A 13,951-nucleotide genomic window follows, 5' to 3' on the forward strand; every position below is an offset into this window, starting at 1 on the left:
AGAAAAGACTTACTTTTAAAAGGTAACTTCTAAAGTTACTTGCTGATGTTTACAATCTTCCAGTTCAGAAATTGTTATTACTATCAGCACATTGTAAAAGTAGACTGGACTCCTTATGCAAAATCACTAAAAAGTTTAAAACCAATATTTAAATGCACCTAGATTTAACTGCATGCTGTCTTTCTTCAGCGATTAATTCCATAACTAGTTGCAGCTAAATTTAATTACATATAAACGTTATTCTAGGAAGTACATATCCTCAAGCTACTTAATATTGCTAGTTTTCATTTTTGATACAGAAAACATTTGCAATAGCAATAAAATTGAAGCAAAAGTGAAATAATATTAAATGAATAAAACATAATTAAAATGAATAAAACATAATTCCTCAAAAACGGTTAAATAGCCCTATGTGTTTACTAGAGTTATTTCTTTTTTTTTTTTAAAGATTTATTTATTTATTTATTTCTCTCCCCCCACCCCAGTTGTCTGCTCTCTGTGTCTTTTTGCTGCATGTTCTTGGTTGTCCGCTTCTGTTGTTGTCAACGGCAATGGAATATGTCTCTTTTTGTTGTGTCATCTTGTTGTGTCAGCTCTCCGTGTGTGCGGCACCATTCCTGGGCAGGCTGCACTTTCTTTCGTGCTGGGCGGCTCTCCTTACAGGGCGCACTCCTTGCACATGGGTCTCCCCTATGCGGGGGACACCCCTGCGTGGCAGGGCACTCCTTGCGTGCATCAGCACTGCGCATGGGCCAGCTCCACATGGGTCAAGGAGGCCCTGGGCTTGAACCGTGGACCTCCCATGCGGTATGAGGATGCCCTATCTGTTGGGCTAAATCTGCTTCCCTAGAGTTATTTCAATACGGTAAAAATTATACAATACACACATCCCTCAACTAATAATCCACAAAATTAACATATATGTAAATTTTCACACCTATTACCAACTAAAATATTGTATCAGTTTTCACGAATATGTTTGTTGACTTCTAACCTCTGCTCTTCTTTATTTTTTTCTTGTCTTTATTTTTTTTAAATGTTACATTAAAAAAATATGAGGTCCCCATATACCCCCACCTCCCTCACCCCACACCTGCCATAACAACCTCCTCCATCATCATGGGACATTCATTGCACTTGGTGAATACATCTCTGAGCACTGCTGCACCACATGGTCAATGGTCCACATTATAGTTTACACTCTCCCCCAGACCATCCAGTGGGCTATGGGAGGGCATACAATGTCCAGTAACTGTCCCTGCAGGACAACTCCAAGTCCTGAAAATGCCCCCACATCACATCACTTCTTCCCACTCCCTATCTCCACATCAAAGCTATGATTTCTTCCATTACTAATCACAATAGTTCTATAGGAGAATATCAGTAAGTCCACTCTAATCCATACTCTATTCCTCCATCCTGTGGACCTTAGAATGGTTATGTCCACTCCCCCTCTATATCAAGAAGGGGCTTAGATTCCACATGGATGATGGATGCAATTCTCCTGCTTTCAGTTGTAGGCACTCTTGGCTCCCTGGTGTGGTGGTTGACCTTCTTCACCTCCATGTTAGCTGAGTGGGGTAAGTCCAATAAACCAGAGTGTAGGAGTTGCAAGTCTGTTGAGGCTCAGGGCCTGGCTATCACATGGTCAGTCCAGAGATTCAGGTCCCCTGGGTATACACTAAACCCCAGCGCCAACCACAGGTCCGGTAAAAGTAACAGGAGGCTTGTGAACAAACATCACATCTGAGTCCAACTCCATTACACAGGAACACAAACTCCAAAGTAGGGCCAACTGACATGGCACTGAACTCCATCTGCCATGACCATAGAACCTGTGGGTCTCTGTAGCCCTCAGAAGAACCAGTACCTGAGGTTGTATCTACTTTATCTGTCTCTGGGACTCTGTTAAGGTGTGCATAAGGACGACCCCTCTGATAACCTCCCGGCTCTTTTTTGGAGACCCATAGCCATAATAACTCATCTGTCCTTTCCATTTCCCCCTTTTATTCAAAGTCAAAAAGCATTTTAACTCCTGGTATTATATGTAGGTTATTTTCTAGTTACATCATCAGCTGGTACTTGGTAGTAATCCCTCGGCACCAGCGAGGCTCATCCCTGGGAGTCATGTCCCACGCTGCAGGGAAGGCAATGCATTTACATGCTGAGTTTGGCTTAGAGAGTGGCCACATTTGAGCAACACGGAGGCTCTCAGGAGGTAACTCTTAGGTACCCTGCAGCTCTGGGTCTAGTTCTTATTTCAGACACACAGGTTAGGTAACTCTTAGGTACCCTGCAGCTCTGGGTCTAGTTCTTATTTCAGGCACACAGGTTCACAAGCATAGTCATTAGTATCAAGGGCTCATTGTTGGACCATCCTTCTTTTTTGGTCTTTGCCATTGCGCTTTGGTCTGCTCTTCTTTAGAATTACCTTTGCCGCAGCTCAGACATGCTCCTTTTAAACGATCCCACATTTATTCTCCAAAGCATGTTTCCTGGACTCTTCTGCTAATTGATGAACAAACAGTAAACAATTCAGATGTACCAGTAAGTCGCTGCTCATCTCCAGATGAAGCTGAGGCTTTTGTCGCTTGAAGACGCATTTTAGGAAGCCACGGGGGGCTTTCCATTTTACCTGCTTCTGAGGGATTGTGGTCGAGAGTGCCATCCTTTCCCTCAGACACCAGCTACTGCTGGCCTTCCCTGGGGCACCCAGAACTACGCTGCCCTTCCGAGGCTTCTTCAGGCTCCAAGATATGAATATTTTAATTCCAAGGGTAATATGGCACCTGTAATATATATCAACTGGACCACAGTGTGGACATCATTGGGGGCAATCATTAAAGAGTAAAATGCTCTCATTCAACAGGTATGAACTAGTACCTTAATAGAGCTTTAGTTTGTATTTCTTTGATTATTAGTGAGATTGCATATTTTTCCATGTGTTGGTTTATCAATTATCTGTGTTAACGTTGAAGAGCCAGGAAATAGAGCTGTTAGTGAGGAAAGGCATCTGGCTACCCAGGAACTCCAAGGGGTACTGGATGTACCCCAAGGAAACATGTTCTCAATCTTAATCCTTTCCTATGTATGTGAACCCATTGAAAAAAGGACGTTTGGATGTGGTTAATTCTGTTAAGTGTGGCCCAACTAAGCCAGGTGGGTCTCAATTCTACAATGTTACTGAAGGCCTTATAGGGAAGGCCAGAGAGAGAAGTTACCGGGAACGCTGGAAGCTGGAAGTCCACGGGACCCAGAAGAAAAATGAGAAGATGATGCCAGGTTCATTGCCAGGTGATGGAAAAGCCAAGGAACCCCAAAGAATGCCCTGCAGACAGAAAATACTGACCCTGGGAAGAGGCAAGCCTTCTAGCCTCTGAAACCATGAGCCAATAAATTCCTGTTGTGAAGCCAAGCCATTGTGTGGTATTTGTTTTAGCATCTGGGAAAATGAAACAGGCCTCAATATTCAGGGTCTGGTCCTTAACTTTACAGGTCTGTCTCATAACTGTTCCTATTCTTGTTGCTGCATGAAAACAGAACAAAACAAAACAACGAACACCACAAACTTAGTAGCATGAAACAATGAACACTTAGTATCTCTAAACGGTTTCTCAGAAGAACACACAACGAATGGACACAGAGAGCAGACAACGGGGGCGGGGGAGGGAGAGAGGAGAGAAAAAAAAATAGATAAATAAATAAATAAACGGTTTCTGTGGATCAGGAATTCAGGAAGGACTTGACGTGGCTTTCTGACCAGAGTGCTCTCACGTGGTGGAAGCCAGGCAGGTCGGCTCTGAGCAGGAGGGGGAGCAGAGAGGCGGCACCCTCTTTATTTAGCTTCACAGCCTCTCCTTGTGGTCTCTCCCTATGGAGAGATCACTAATTTGGGCTCCCTCAGAGTATGGCGGCCACAGGATAGGTGAACAGTTGTATTGCCTTTGAAGGCTTCAGGAGCAAGAGTTTCAAGAGAAACAGGTAGAAGCCAAATAATCTAATTTGACTTAGCCTCAGAAATCATGCAGCATAACCTTTGCTGCAGAAAAAGTTGGCCCAAAATCAAGGGAAGGGGCATAGACAACATGTCTGGACGGAAGGAATGTCAAGGTCACATTGTAGAAGAACAAGTAGGATGAGAAGTATTATTTCAGCCATCTGGAAAATACAATCTGTCACAATACCTAAAGTCACAAGGGACTAATTTATAAATCACAATGCCAAGGTATTAATTTATAGGAGGTCACACCCCTCTAATGACCCTAATACTCAGATCTGACCAGAGCACTTTCTCTTATCAGGCTACCTGAGAGGCCGGATAGACTATCAAATGTTGCTGGGTGAGCAGGAAATCAGAGCATCAGGCCTGGCAAGTCTTGAAGGGTGTTTCCTTTTAGCTGTGGACGGGTCTGGTCAGTTTCACCCCTATCTCCTGAGAGTGCACATTGCTCTAGCGACTAGAACACTCGGGTTTGTACTGTTTATGTCTCTCATAGACAAACAGTGTCAGATTGTTCTTCCTTGGTTCCCCTTTCCAAGATTTTGTAAAGGCCATCTTTCTTCTGTAAAACAATTAAGTTACAATTTCTTTGCCTCTCATTCACATCTTTCTGAGCCTACATCCTTCTTGCCTGGATTGGAATGTCTTGCAAGTTACTTACAGTCTGTTTACTGACCCAGGTAACTTCCATGAATTGGCTGTATTACCTATCCAATCACAGATTGTTCCTAGCTGCACTCTCAGAAGGAAACCTCATTTCCAAGTTCTGGGGCATTTCAGTAAAACTTTTGATGTCTGTTCATAGTCTTTGTTTGTTTTTGTCTGTCTGGAATTTCTCTAATAAATTTAAAAGTGCTCTTCATATATTATAAGTACTAAACACATTGAAAGCCGCATTTAAGGAAAAATTTACCCTATGTTATTATTTTTAATTCCTTTGAATTAAAATATTTTTAATTCCTTTCTTCCATTATTTCAAGGCTAAAATAATTATCATAATGCTACTTGTCAAAAAACATTTTATAAAAAAACCCTAATTAAGCACCTAAATCTTTGAACCCTGGCTCTACCACTTTCTAGTTCTGCATCCTTGGGCATAACACTACTCCCTGGGTCTCCTTCTCCTTATCTTTAAATAATAGCAACAGAACTTCCAGGAAGATGGCAGACTAGAAAGACACAGGGACTCTCTCCTCTCCCAGAAAAATAGCAGAGGACAGGCAGAAACGTGCTGGGGAAAAAAACGTTTAGTGTTCAGGACAACAAGAAAAGGCTAGACACGACCTAAAAGAGAGAATTGCAAAGGAAAAGAAACTCAAAAGACAAAACTGTGAGTTAAAGCAGCTGCAGATGCTGATGATGGTACCTGCTCCCAAGCTATACACATTTTTGAATTTGCAAGCCTCTAGCCTGTGGCTATAGACAAAAGGGAGGCTGCAGGGATCCACCATCCCAGGAAAAGGAGAGAGAGGAACACAACCTAAAGCTGAGTCAGTTTTTTTTTTAGTTTTATTTTCTTATTTTTATTTTTTTAATGTTACATTAAAAAAATATACGCCCATCCCCCTCACCCCACTCCTCCCCCCATAACAACAACCTCCTCCATCATCATGAGACATTCATTGCACTTGGTAAATACATCTCCGAGCACCACTGCACCACATGGTCAATGGTCCACACCATAGCCCACACTCTCCCACAGTCCACCCAGTGGGCCATACAATGTCCGGTAACTGTCCCCTCAGCACCACCCAGGACAACTCCAAGTCCCAAAAAATGCCCCCACATACATCTCTTCCTCCCACTCCCTACCCCCAGCAGCCACCATGGCCACTTTCTCCACACCAATGCCACATTTTCTTAATCACGATAGTTCATGAATAGAATATCAGTAAGTCCACTCTAATCCATACTCTATTCTTCCATCCTGTGGACCTTGGAATGGTTGTGTCCACTCCACATCTATATCAAGAGGGGGCTTAGATTCCACATGGATGATGGATGCAATTCTCCTGCTTTCAGTTGTAGGCACTCTTGGCTCCCTGGTGTGGTGGTTGACCTTCTTCACCTCCATGTTAGCTGAGTGGGGTAAGTCCAATAAACCAGAGTGTAGGAGTTGCAAGTCTGTTGAGGCTCAGGGTCTAGCTATCACATGGTCAGTCCAGAGATTCAGGTCCCCTGGGTATACACTAAACCCCAGCACCAACTACAGATCCAGTAAAAGTAAAAGGAGACGCTTGTGAACAGAGATCACATCTGGGTCCAGCTCCATCACACAGAAACACAAACTCCAAAGTAGGGCCAACTCACATGGCACTGAACTCCATCTGCCATGAACATAGAAGCTGTGGATCTCTGTAGCCCTCAGAAGAACCAATACCTGAGGTTGTATCTACTTTATCTGTGTCTGGGACTCTGCTGAGGTGTGCATAAGGGTGACCCTCTGATAACCTCCCGGCTCTTTTTGGAGACTCATAGCCATATAAACTCATTTGTCCTTTCCATTTCCCCCTTTTATTCAAGGTCAAAAAGCATTTTTAACTCCTGGTATTATATGTAGACTGAGATATTCTGCTGGTCTGAGTTGACCCTTTTATTCAAGGTCATTTTCTACTTATATCATCAGCTGGTACTTGGTAATAATCCCTCGGTGCCAGGGAGGCTCAACCCCGGGAGTCATGTCCCACACTGGGGGGAAGGCAACGCATTTACATGCTGAGTTTGGCTTCAAGACTGGCCACATTTGAGCAACACAGAGGCTCTCAGGAGGTAACTCTTAAGCACCCTGCAGCTCTAGGCCTTGTTCTTATTTCAGGTGCACAGGTTCACAAGCATAGTCATTAGTATCAAGGGCTCATTGTTGGACCTTCCTTCTTTTTTGGTCTTTGCCGTTGCACTTGGGGGATTGTTGCTGTTCCTTTAGGGAATATAGTATGAGTCAGCTTTTGACCTACAAATTTGGTCTGCTGTGTCCCACAAGTCCTTTCAGGTGGGGAGGGGCTATCGCATTGTGTGCACTGGGAGTCTGCCCAGGACTAAAGAGATTCGACCTCCTCACTCACTCTTCCTAATAACCAGAAATGGTTCTTGTGGATGCAGAGGAGAGTGGAATTTTTCCTAACTGGGAATAGGGAGGGGACTGCCAGCAAAGGTTGGAAAACTCTGAAAAAGTTTGAATTAGAGGCTCTTAGCCTCTAGGCAGGATCCTCTATCATATTGATCTGGTCCCTGTTGCAGCAGGTACATGCTTGACCAGAAGCTCTTTGGTCCTCCCTCTGAGAGAATGTCACCACCTGACCGGCCTTCAGTGGAGCTAAGGAAAGAGGGGGTAAGGCAGCCGCAGGAGTGGTACCACAGGAGGGAAGCCATTTGTTAGCAAAAGAAAAAGCCTCTGTTGTCTCCAGGCTGATGAGATGAGCAAAGCTTAGAGAGGCCACCTTCTCTCTAGTGAGGTGATGTCACCAAGGTCTTTGTTCCTTTTAACCAGCCTGAATAGCCTAACAAAGAGTGTCCAAATGAAGAGCCACCAGATGTGGTATATCAGAGTTAAACTTTTGACAAGGGAACAAATTTCAAACTGATGTATTGATCACGTAGCTAGTATAAAGCTTGTATTTTATTAGCAACAGCTGCCCAATGCCATTTAAAGTATCAGAACTGGTTTTTGGGTTTTTCCACCTTCAGTTTTACTGTCATGTAATGCATTTAAACTTTTCTTTAAATAAAACTTGTTTTCAAAAACAAAGACACTACAAGAAAAGAAAATTATAGACCAATCTCTCTAATGAACATAGATGCAAAAATTATCAACAAAATCAAATCCAACAGCCTATCAAAAGACTTAAACATCATGACCAAGTGGGATATATTCCTGGCTTGCAAGGCTGGTTCAACATAAGAAAACCAATCAACATAATACACCACATTAACAAATTGAAGGGGAAAAAAATCACATGATCATCTCAGTCAATGCAGAAAAGGCATTCGACAAAATTCTTTCTTGCTAAAAACGCTTCAAAAGATAGGAATAGAAGGAAAATTCCTCAGTATGATGAAAGGTATATATGAAAAACCAACAGCCAACATAGTACTCAACAGGGAAAGGTTAAAAGCTTTCCCTCTAAGATTGGGAACAAGACAAGGATGTGCACTGTCACCATGGTTATTCAACATTATACTAGAAGTTCTACCTACAGCAATTAGAAAAGAAAAAAAAAATTAAAGGCATCCATTAGGAAAAGAGGAAGTAAAACTCTTAACTATTCGAGGATGACATGATCCTATATTTAGAAATCTCTGAACGTCCAAACAAAGTTATTTGAGCTTATAAATGAGTTCAGCAAAGTGACAGGATACAAGATCAGCATGCAAAAATCAGTAATGTGTTGTACACTAGTATTGAACAATCTAAGGAGGAAATCAGGAAAAAATTCCATTTATAAAAGCAACAGAAAGACTCAAATACCCAGGAATCAATTTAACCAAAGAAGTATAGGACCTATATGCAGAAAACTACAAAACAATGCTAAAAGAAATCAATGAAGACCTTAACAAATGGGAAGACATGCTGTGCTCATGGATTGGAAGACTAAATATTGTGAAGATGTCAATCCTACCCAAACTGATTTATAGATTCAATTCAATTCAGTACCAATCAAAATTCCAACAGCCTACTTTATAGAAATAGAAAACTACCAAAATTTGTTTGGAAGGGAAAGTACACTCGAGTAACCCAAAGCATTCTAAAAAGGAAGAATGAAGGAAGATGATGTAGTTCAAATGACTGAGTTCCTGCCTGCCACATGGGAGCTCCAGTTTCAGTTCCTGGTACCTCCTAGGGAAGATAAGCAAGACAGCAAGTTGGTGCAATGGGCAGGTGTGACGAACTGACGCAACAAGGATTCACAAAGAAGAAAGACAATGGGGGACACAACAGAGCATGGAGCTGAAGTGGCTCAAGTGATTGAGTGTCTGTCTTCCACATGGGAGGTCCCAGCTTCAGTTCCCAATGCCTCCTAAAGAGAAGACAAGCAGACACAGAAAGCACACAACAAATGGACATAGGAGCAGACAGCGAGCACAAAATAACAAGGGGGGAATAATTAAATAAATCTATTTAGAAAAAAAAGAAGAGTGCCATGGGAGGAATTTCACTGCCTGACCTTGAAACTTATTATAAAGCTACAGTGGTCAAAACAGCATGGTACTAGCATATAGGCACATTGGGAAGTGGATGTGGCTCAGTCTGTTGGGCGACTGTCTACCACATGGGAGGTTTGGTCCCAGTGCCTCTTCAAGAAGATGAGCAGATGCCCGCACCCACTGCAATGCCACAATGAGCTAGATGCCACACCCCGCCACAACAAGCCAGGTGCCGCATCCCCCCAAAATGAGCTAGACGCCTAAATGAGCAGATGCCACAAGCCAGCAGACACCACAGCCTGCACAGAGCAGATGTGGCTCAGATTGTTGGGCAGTCGCCTCCCAAGTGGGATGTCCCAGGTTTGGTTCCTGGTGCCTCCTGGAGAAGGCGAGAAAACAATAAGCAGACAGATGAGAGAACCATCTTGGGGTGGGGGGGATAAATTTAAAAATTAAAATAAACAAAGTAAATAAATAAATCTTGAAAAAAACTAGAATTGCTTAAAAAAAAAGATAGACACATCAATCAGTGGAATAGAATTGAGAATCTAGAAATAAACCCTCACTTCTATGGTCAGCTGTTTTTTGACAAACCTACCAAGTCCGTGTTAACAGGACAAAACAGTCTTTTCAACCAATGGTGCTGGAAGAACTGGATATCTATAACCAAAAGGATGAAAGAGGGCCTCTATATCACTCCTTATAAAAGAATCAACTCAAAATGGATCAAAGATCTAAATATAAAAGCCAGGGCCGGGAAACGGACTTGGCCCAGTGGTTAGGGCGTCCATCTACCACATGGGAGGTCCATGGTTCAAACCCCAGGCCTCCTTGACCCATGTGGAGCTGGCCCATGCGCAGTGCTGATGCGCGCAAGGAGTGCCCTGCCACACAGGGGTGTCCCCTGCGTAGGGGAGCCCCACGTGCAAGGAGTGCGCCCCGTAAGGAGAGCCGCCCAGCGTGAAAGAAAGTGCAGCCTGCCCTGGAATGGCACTGCCCACACTTCCCGTGCCGCTGATGACAACAGAAGCGGACAAAGAAACAAGACGCAGCAAATAGACACAGAGAACAGACAACCGGGGGAGGGGGGGAAATTAAATAAATAAATAAATCTTAAAAAAAAAAAAAAAAAGCCAGGGCCATAGAACTACTAAAAGAAAATGTAAGAAAACATCTTAAAGACCTTGTGGGGAAGCAGACTTGGCCCAACGGATAGGGCATCCACCTACCACATGGGAAGTACCCGGTTCAAACCCTGGGCCTCCTTGACCCGTGTGGAGCTGGCCCATGTGCAGTACTGATGTGTGCAAGGAGTGCCCTGACACACTGGGTTGTCCCCCGTGTAGGGGAACCCTATGCACAAGGAGTGAGCCCTGTAAGGAGAGCTGCCCAGTGCAAAAGAAAGTGCAGCCTGCCCAGGAATGGTGCCGCACACACGGAGAGCTGACACAATAAGATGATGCAACAAAAAGAAGCACAGATTCCCGGTGCCAGAGATAAGGATAGAAGCAGTCACAGAAGAACACACAGCAAATGGACACAGAGAGCAGACAACTGGGGGGGAGAGGGTAGATAAATAAAAAAATTTTTTAAATCTTTAAAAAAAAAAAGACCTTGTGGGAGTAATGAAATTGTTTTAGAACTTTTAAGATGATGAATGTACAATATTGTGATTATACTAAAAGCCATTGATTATATGCTTTGGAAAGAATAGCTAGAAACAGCAGCTACGTACAGTGGGGGAAGCATAGAGAGATTGAGAGGTGAGGAATTTTCTTGTTTCTTTGTTTCATTTATTATTATTATTAATGAAGTAATGAAAATGCTCTAATAATCATTGAAGTGATAATGTACAACTATGTGATTATAGCAAATACCACTGATTGTACACCTTGGAGGAATTGTATGTTTTATTAATATGTATCAATAAAATTGATTTTTAAAAAAGATCTTGTAGTAGATGGTGGTTTATTAGACCTTACACCCAAAGCACACATAACAAAAAAAAAAAATAGATAAATGGGACCTCCTCAAAAACAACAAATTTTGCAAACTCAAAGGATTTTGTCAAAAGGGTGAAAAGGCAACTGACTCAATGGAAGAAAATATTTGTTAATCACATGTCTGATAAGGGTGTAATATCCAGGATATATAAAGAGATGTTACAACTCAACAATAAAAAGACAAATGACCCGATAAAAACATGAGCAAAAGACTTGAATAGACATTTGTCCAAAGAAGAAATACAAATGGCAAAAAAAACAAATGAAGAAATGCTCAACATCACTGATGATTAGAGAAATGCAAACCAAAACTATAATGAGATATCATTTCAAACCTATCAGAATGGCCACTATTAAAAAGACAGAGAACTACCAATGTTGGAGAAGACGTGGAGAGTTAGGATCACTTATTCACTATTGGTGGGGATGCAGAATGCCACTGTGGAGAACTGTTTGACAGTTCCTAAAAAAGTTGAATAGATTTGCCACATGACCCTGCAATACCACTACTGGTATATACTCAGAAGAATTGAGAGCTGTGACATGAACACATATCTGCACACCTGGCGTTATTCACGGTTTCCAAAAGTTGGAAACAATCCAGGTGTTCATCAACCAATGAATGGATAAACTATGGTGTATTCACACGGTGGAATATTATGCAGCTATAAGAAGAAATGAAGTCATGAAACATATGACAACTTGGATGAACTTGGATGACATTATGTTGAGTGAAGGAAGCCAGACGCAAAAGGGCAATACTGTATGATTGCATTACTATGAACTAAATATATTGTGTAACATATTATATGATTCCATTTATGTAAATGTAAATATAAATTAATTTTTAAAGATGCAATTTGATTAGTGGTTATGTAGGGCTAGGGAAGTTATGTTAAGGAGTGTAGAGTTTTTCTTTTCTGGAGTAATGAAATAATTCTAAAATTTTTTGAGATAATTAATGTGAAACATTGTGATCATACTAAATGTCATTGATTAGACACTTTATTATTTTTTTTAAGATTTATTTATCCATTTATTTCTCTCCCCTTCTCCCCACCCCCGCCCCAGTTGTCTGTTCTCTGTGTCTAATTGCTGTGCGTTCCTTGTCCGCTTCTGTTGTTGTCAGTGGCATGGGAATCTGTGTTTCTTTTTGTTGCGTCATCTTGCTGTGTCAGCTCTCCATGTGCAGCACCATTCCTGGGCAGGCTGCACTTTCCTTTGCGCTGGGCGGCTCTCCCTATGGGGCCCACTTCCTGCATGTGGGGCTCTCCTGCGCAGGGACACCCCTGCATGGCACGGCACTCCTTGCGCCATCAGCACTGCTCATGGGCCAGCTCCACAATGGTCAAGGAGGCCCAGGGTTTGAACCGTGGACCTCCCATGTGGTAGACGGACGCCCTAACCACTGGGCCAAGTCCGCTTCCCGATTATACACTTTATATAGACGTTTTGGTATGTGAATATATCTCAGTAAAAATGCTTGATAAGTAAATAAATAATTGTGCAAGGATAGCCAGAAATAGCAGCTATGTACAGCAGGGGAAACAGAAATTGAGAGTTAAAGAATTTTCTTGTTTGTCTGTTTTTTGTTTATTATTATTATTGAAATAATGAAAATGCTCTAATAATGACTGAAATGATGAATGGACAACTATGTGGTTAAACCAAATACCACTGAATGTACACTTTGGATAAATTGTATTTTTTATTAATAGGTATCAATAAAATTGATTTGTTAAAAAAATGGTATGTATGCACAATGTAAAAAAAAAATTTTTAAGGTTTATTTTTTAATTTATTTCTCTCCCCTTCCCTGCCCTACCCCCCCCCCCCAAGTTGTCTGCTCTCTGTGTCCATTCGCTGCGTGTTCTGTGTCTGCTTGCATTCTCGTCAGGGGCATCTGGAATCTGTGTCTTGTTTTGTTGCATCATCTTCCTGCTTCAGCTCTGTGTGTGCAGCGCTATTCCTGGGCAGGCTGCACTTTCTTTCGTGCTGGGTGACTCTCCTTATGGGGCATACTCCTTGCACGTGGGGGTCCCCTACGCAGGGGACACCCTTGCGTGGCAGGGCACTCCTTGCACACATCAGCACTGCGCGTGAGCCAGCTCATCACATGGGTCAGGGAGGCCCAGGGTTTGAACCGCGGACCTCCCATGTGGTAGACGGACGCCCTAACCACTGGGCCAAGTCCACTTCCCATAATAAAAAATTATTCAGCCAAAAAAAGAATGAAGTCCTCATGCATACGACAACATGGATGAACTTCAAGGACATTATGTTGTGTGAAATAAACCAGATATGAAAGGACAAATATTGTATGATCACACAGTTATGAACTAATTATAATAAGCAAACTAATAGAGTTAAAATCTAGAATATAGGTCACCAGGAGATAGAGTGGGGTTAGAGAGTTAATGCTTAAGTTGCACATAATTTCTATTTAGGTTGATGGTTAAGGTTTGGAAATGGATGGTGGTGATGGTGACACATTATTTGGAGTGTAATCAACAGCACTGAACTATAAGTGAATGTGGTTAAAAGAGGAAAATTTAGGATGTATGTATTACTGGAATAAAAGACATACACTTCCCGGGGGGCAGCTCTGCACAGAGGCCGACTAACACTGTTGGGATGAGACATGAAGCGAACTGCGGGTTACACCAGGAAGCACTATCTGTGTCCTCAAACAGGAGGTGGAATATCCGTTACCTGCTAAACAAGTTATGTCCTCATCCTTCTTTTCAGGGAATTCCACTAGAAAGTGAACCACTATCTAACAGATTATCTCCTCTTTCTCAGGAAT

The sequence above is a fragment of the Dasypus novemcinctus genome, chromosome 5, assembly GCF_030445035.2.
Source record: "Dasypus novemcinctus isolate mDasNov1 chromosome 5, mDasNov1.1.hap2, whole genome shotgun sequence".
NCBI classification, from domain to species: domain Eukaryota; kingdom Metazoa; phylum Chordata; class Mammalia; order Cingulata; family Dasypodidae; genus Dasypus; species Dasypus novemcinctus.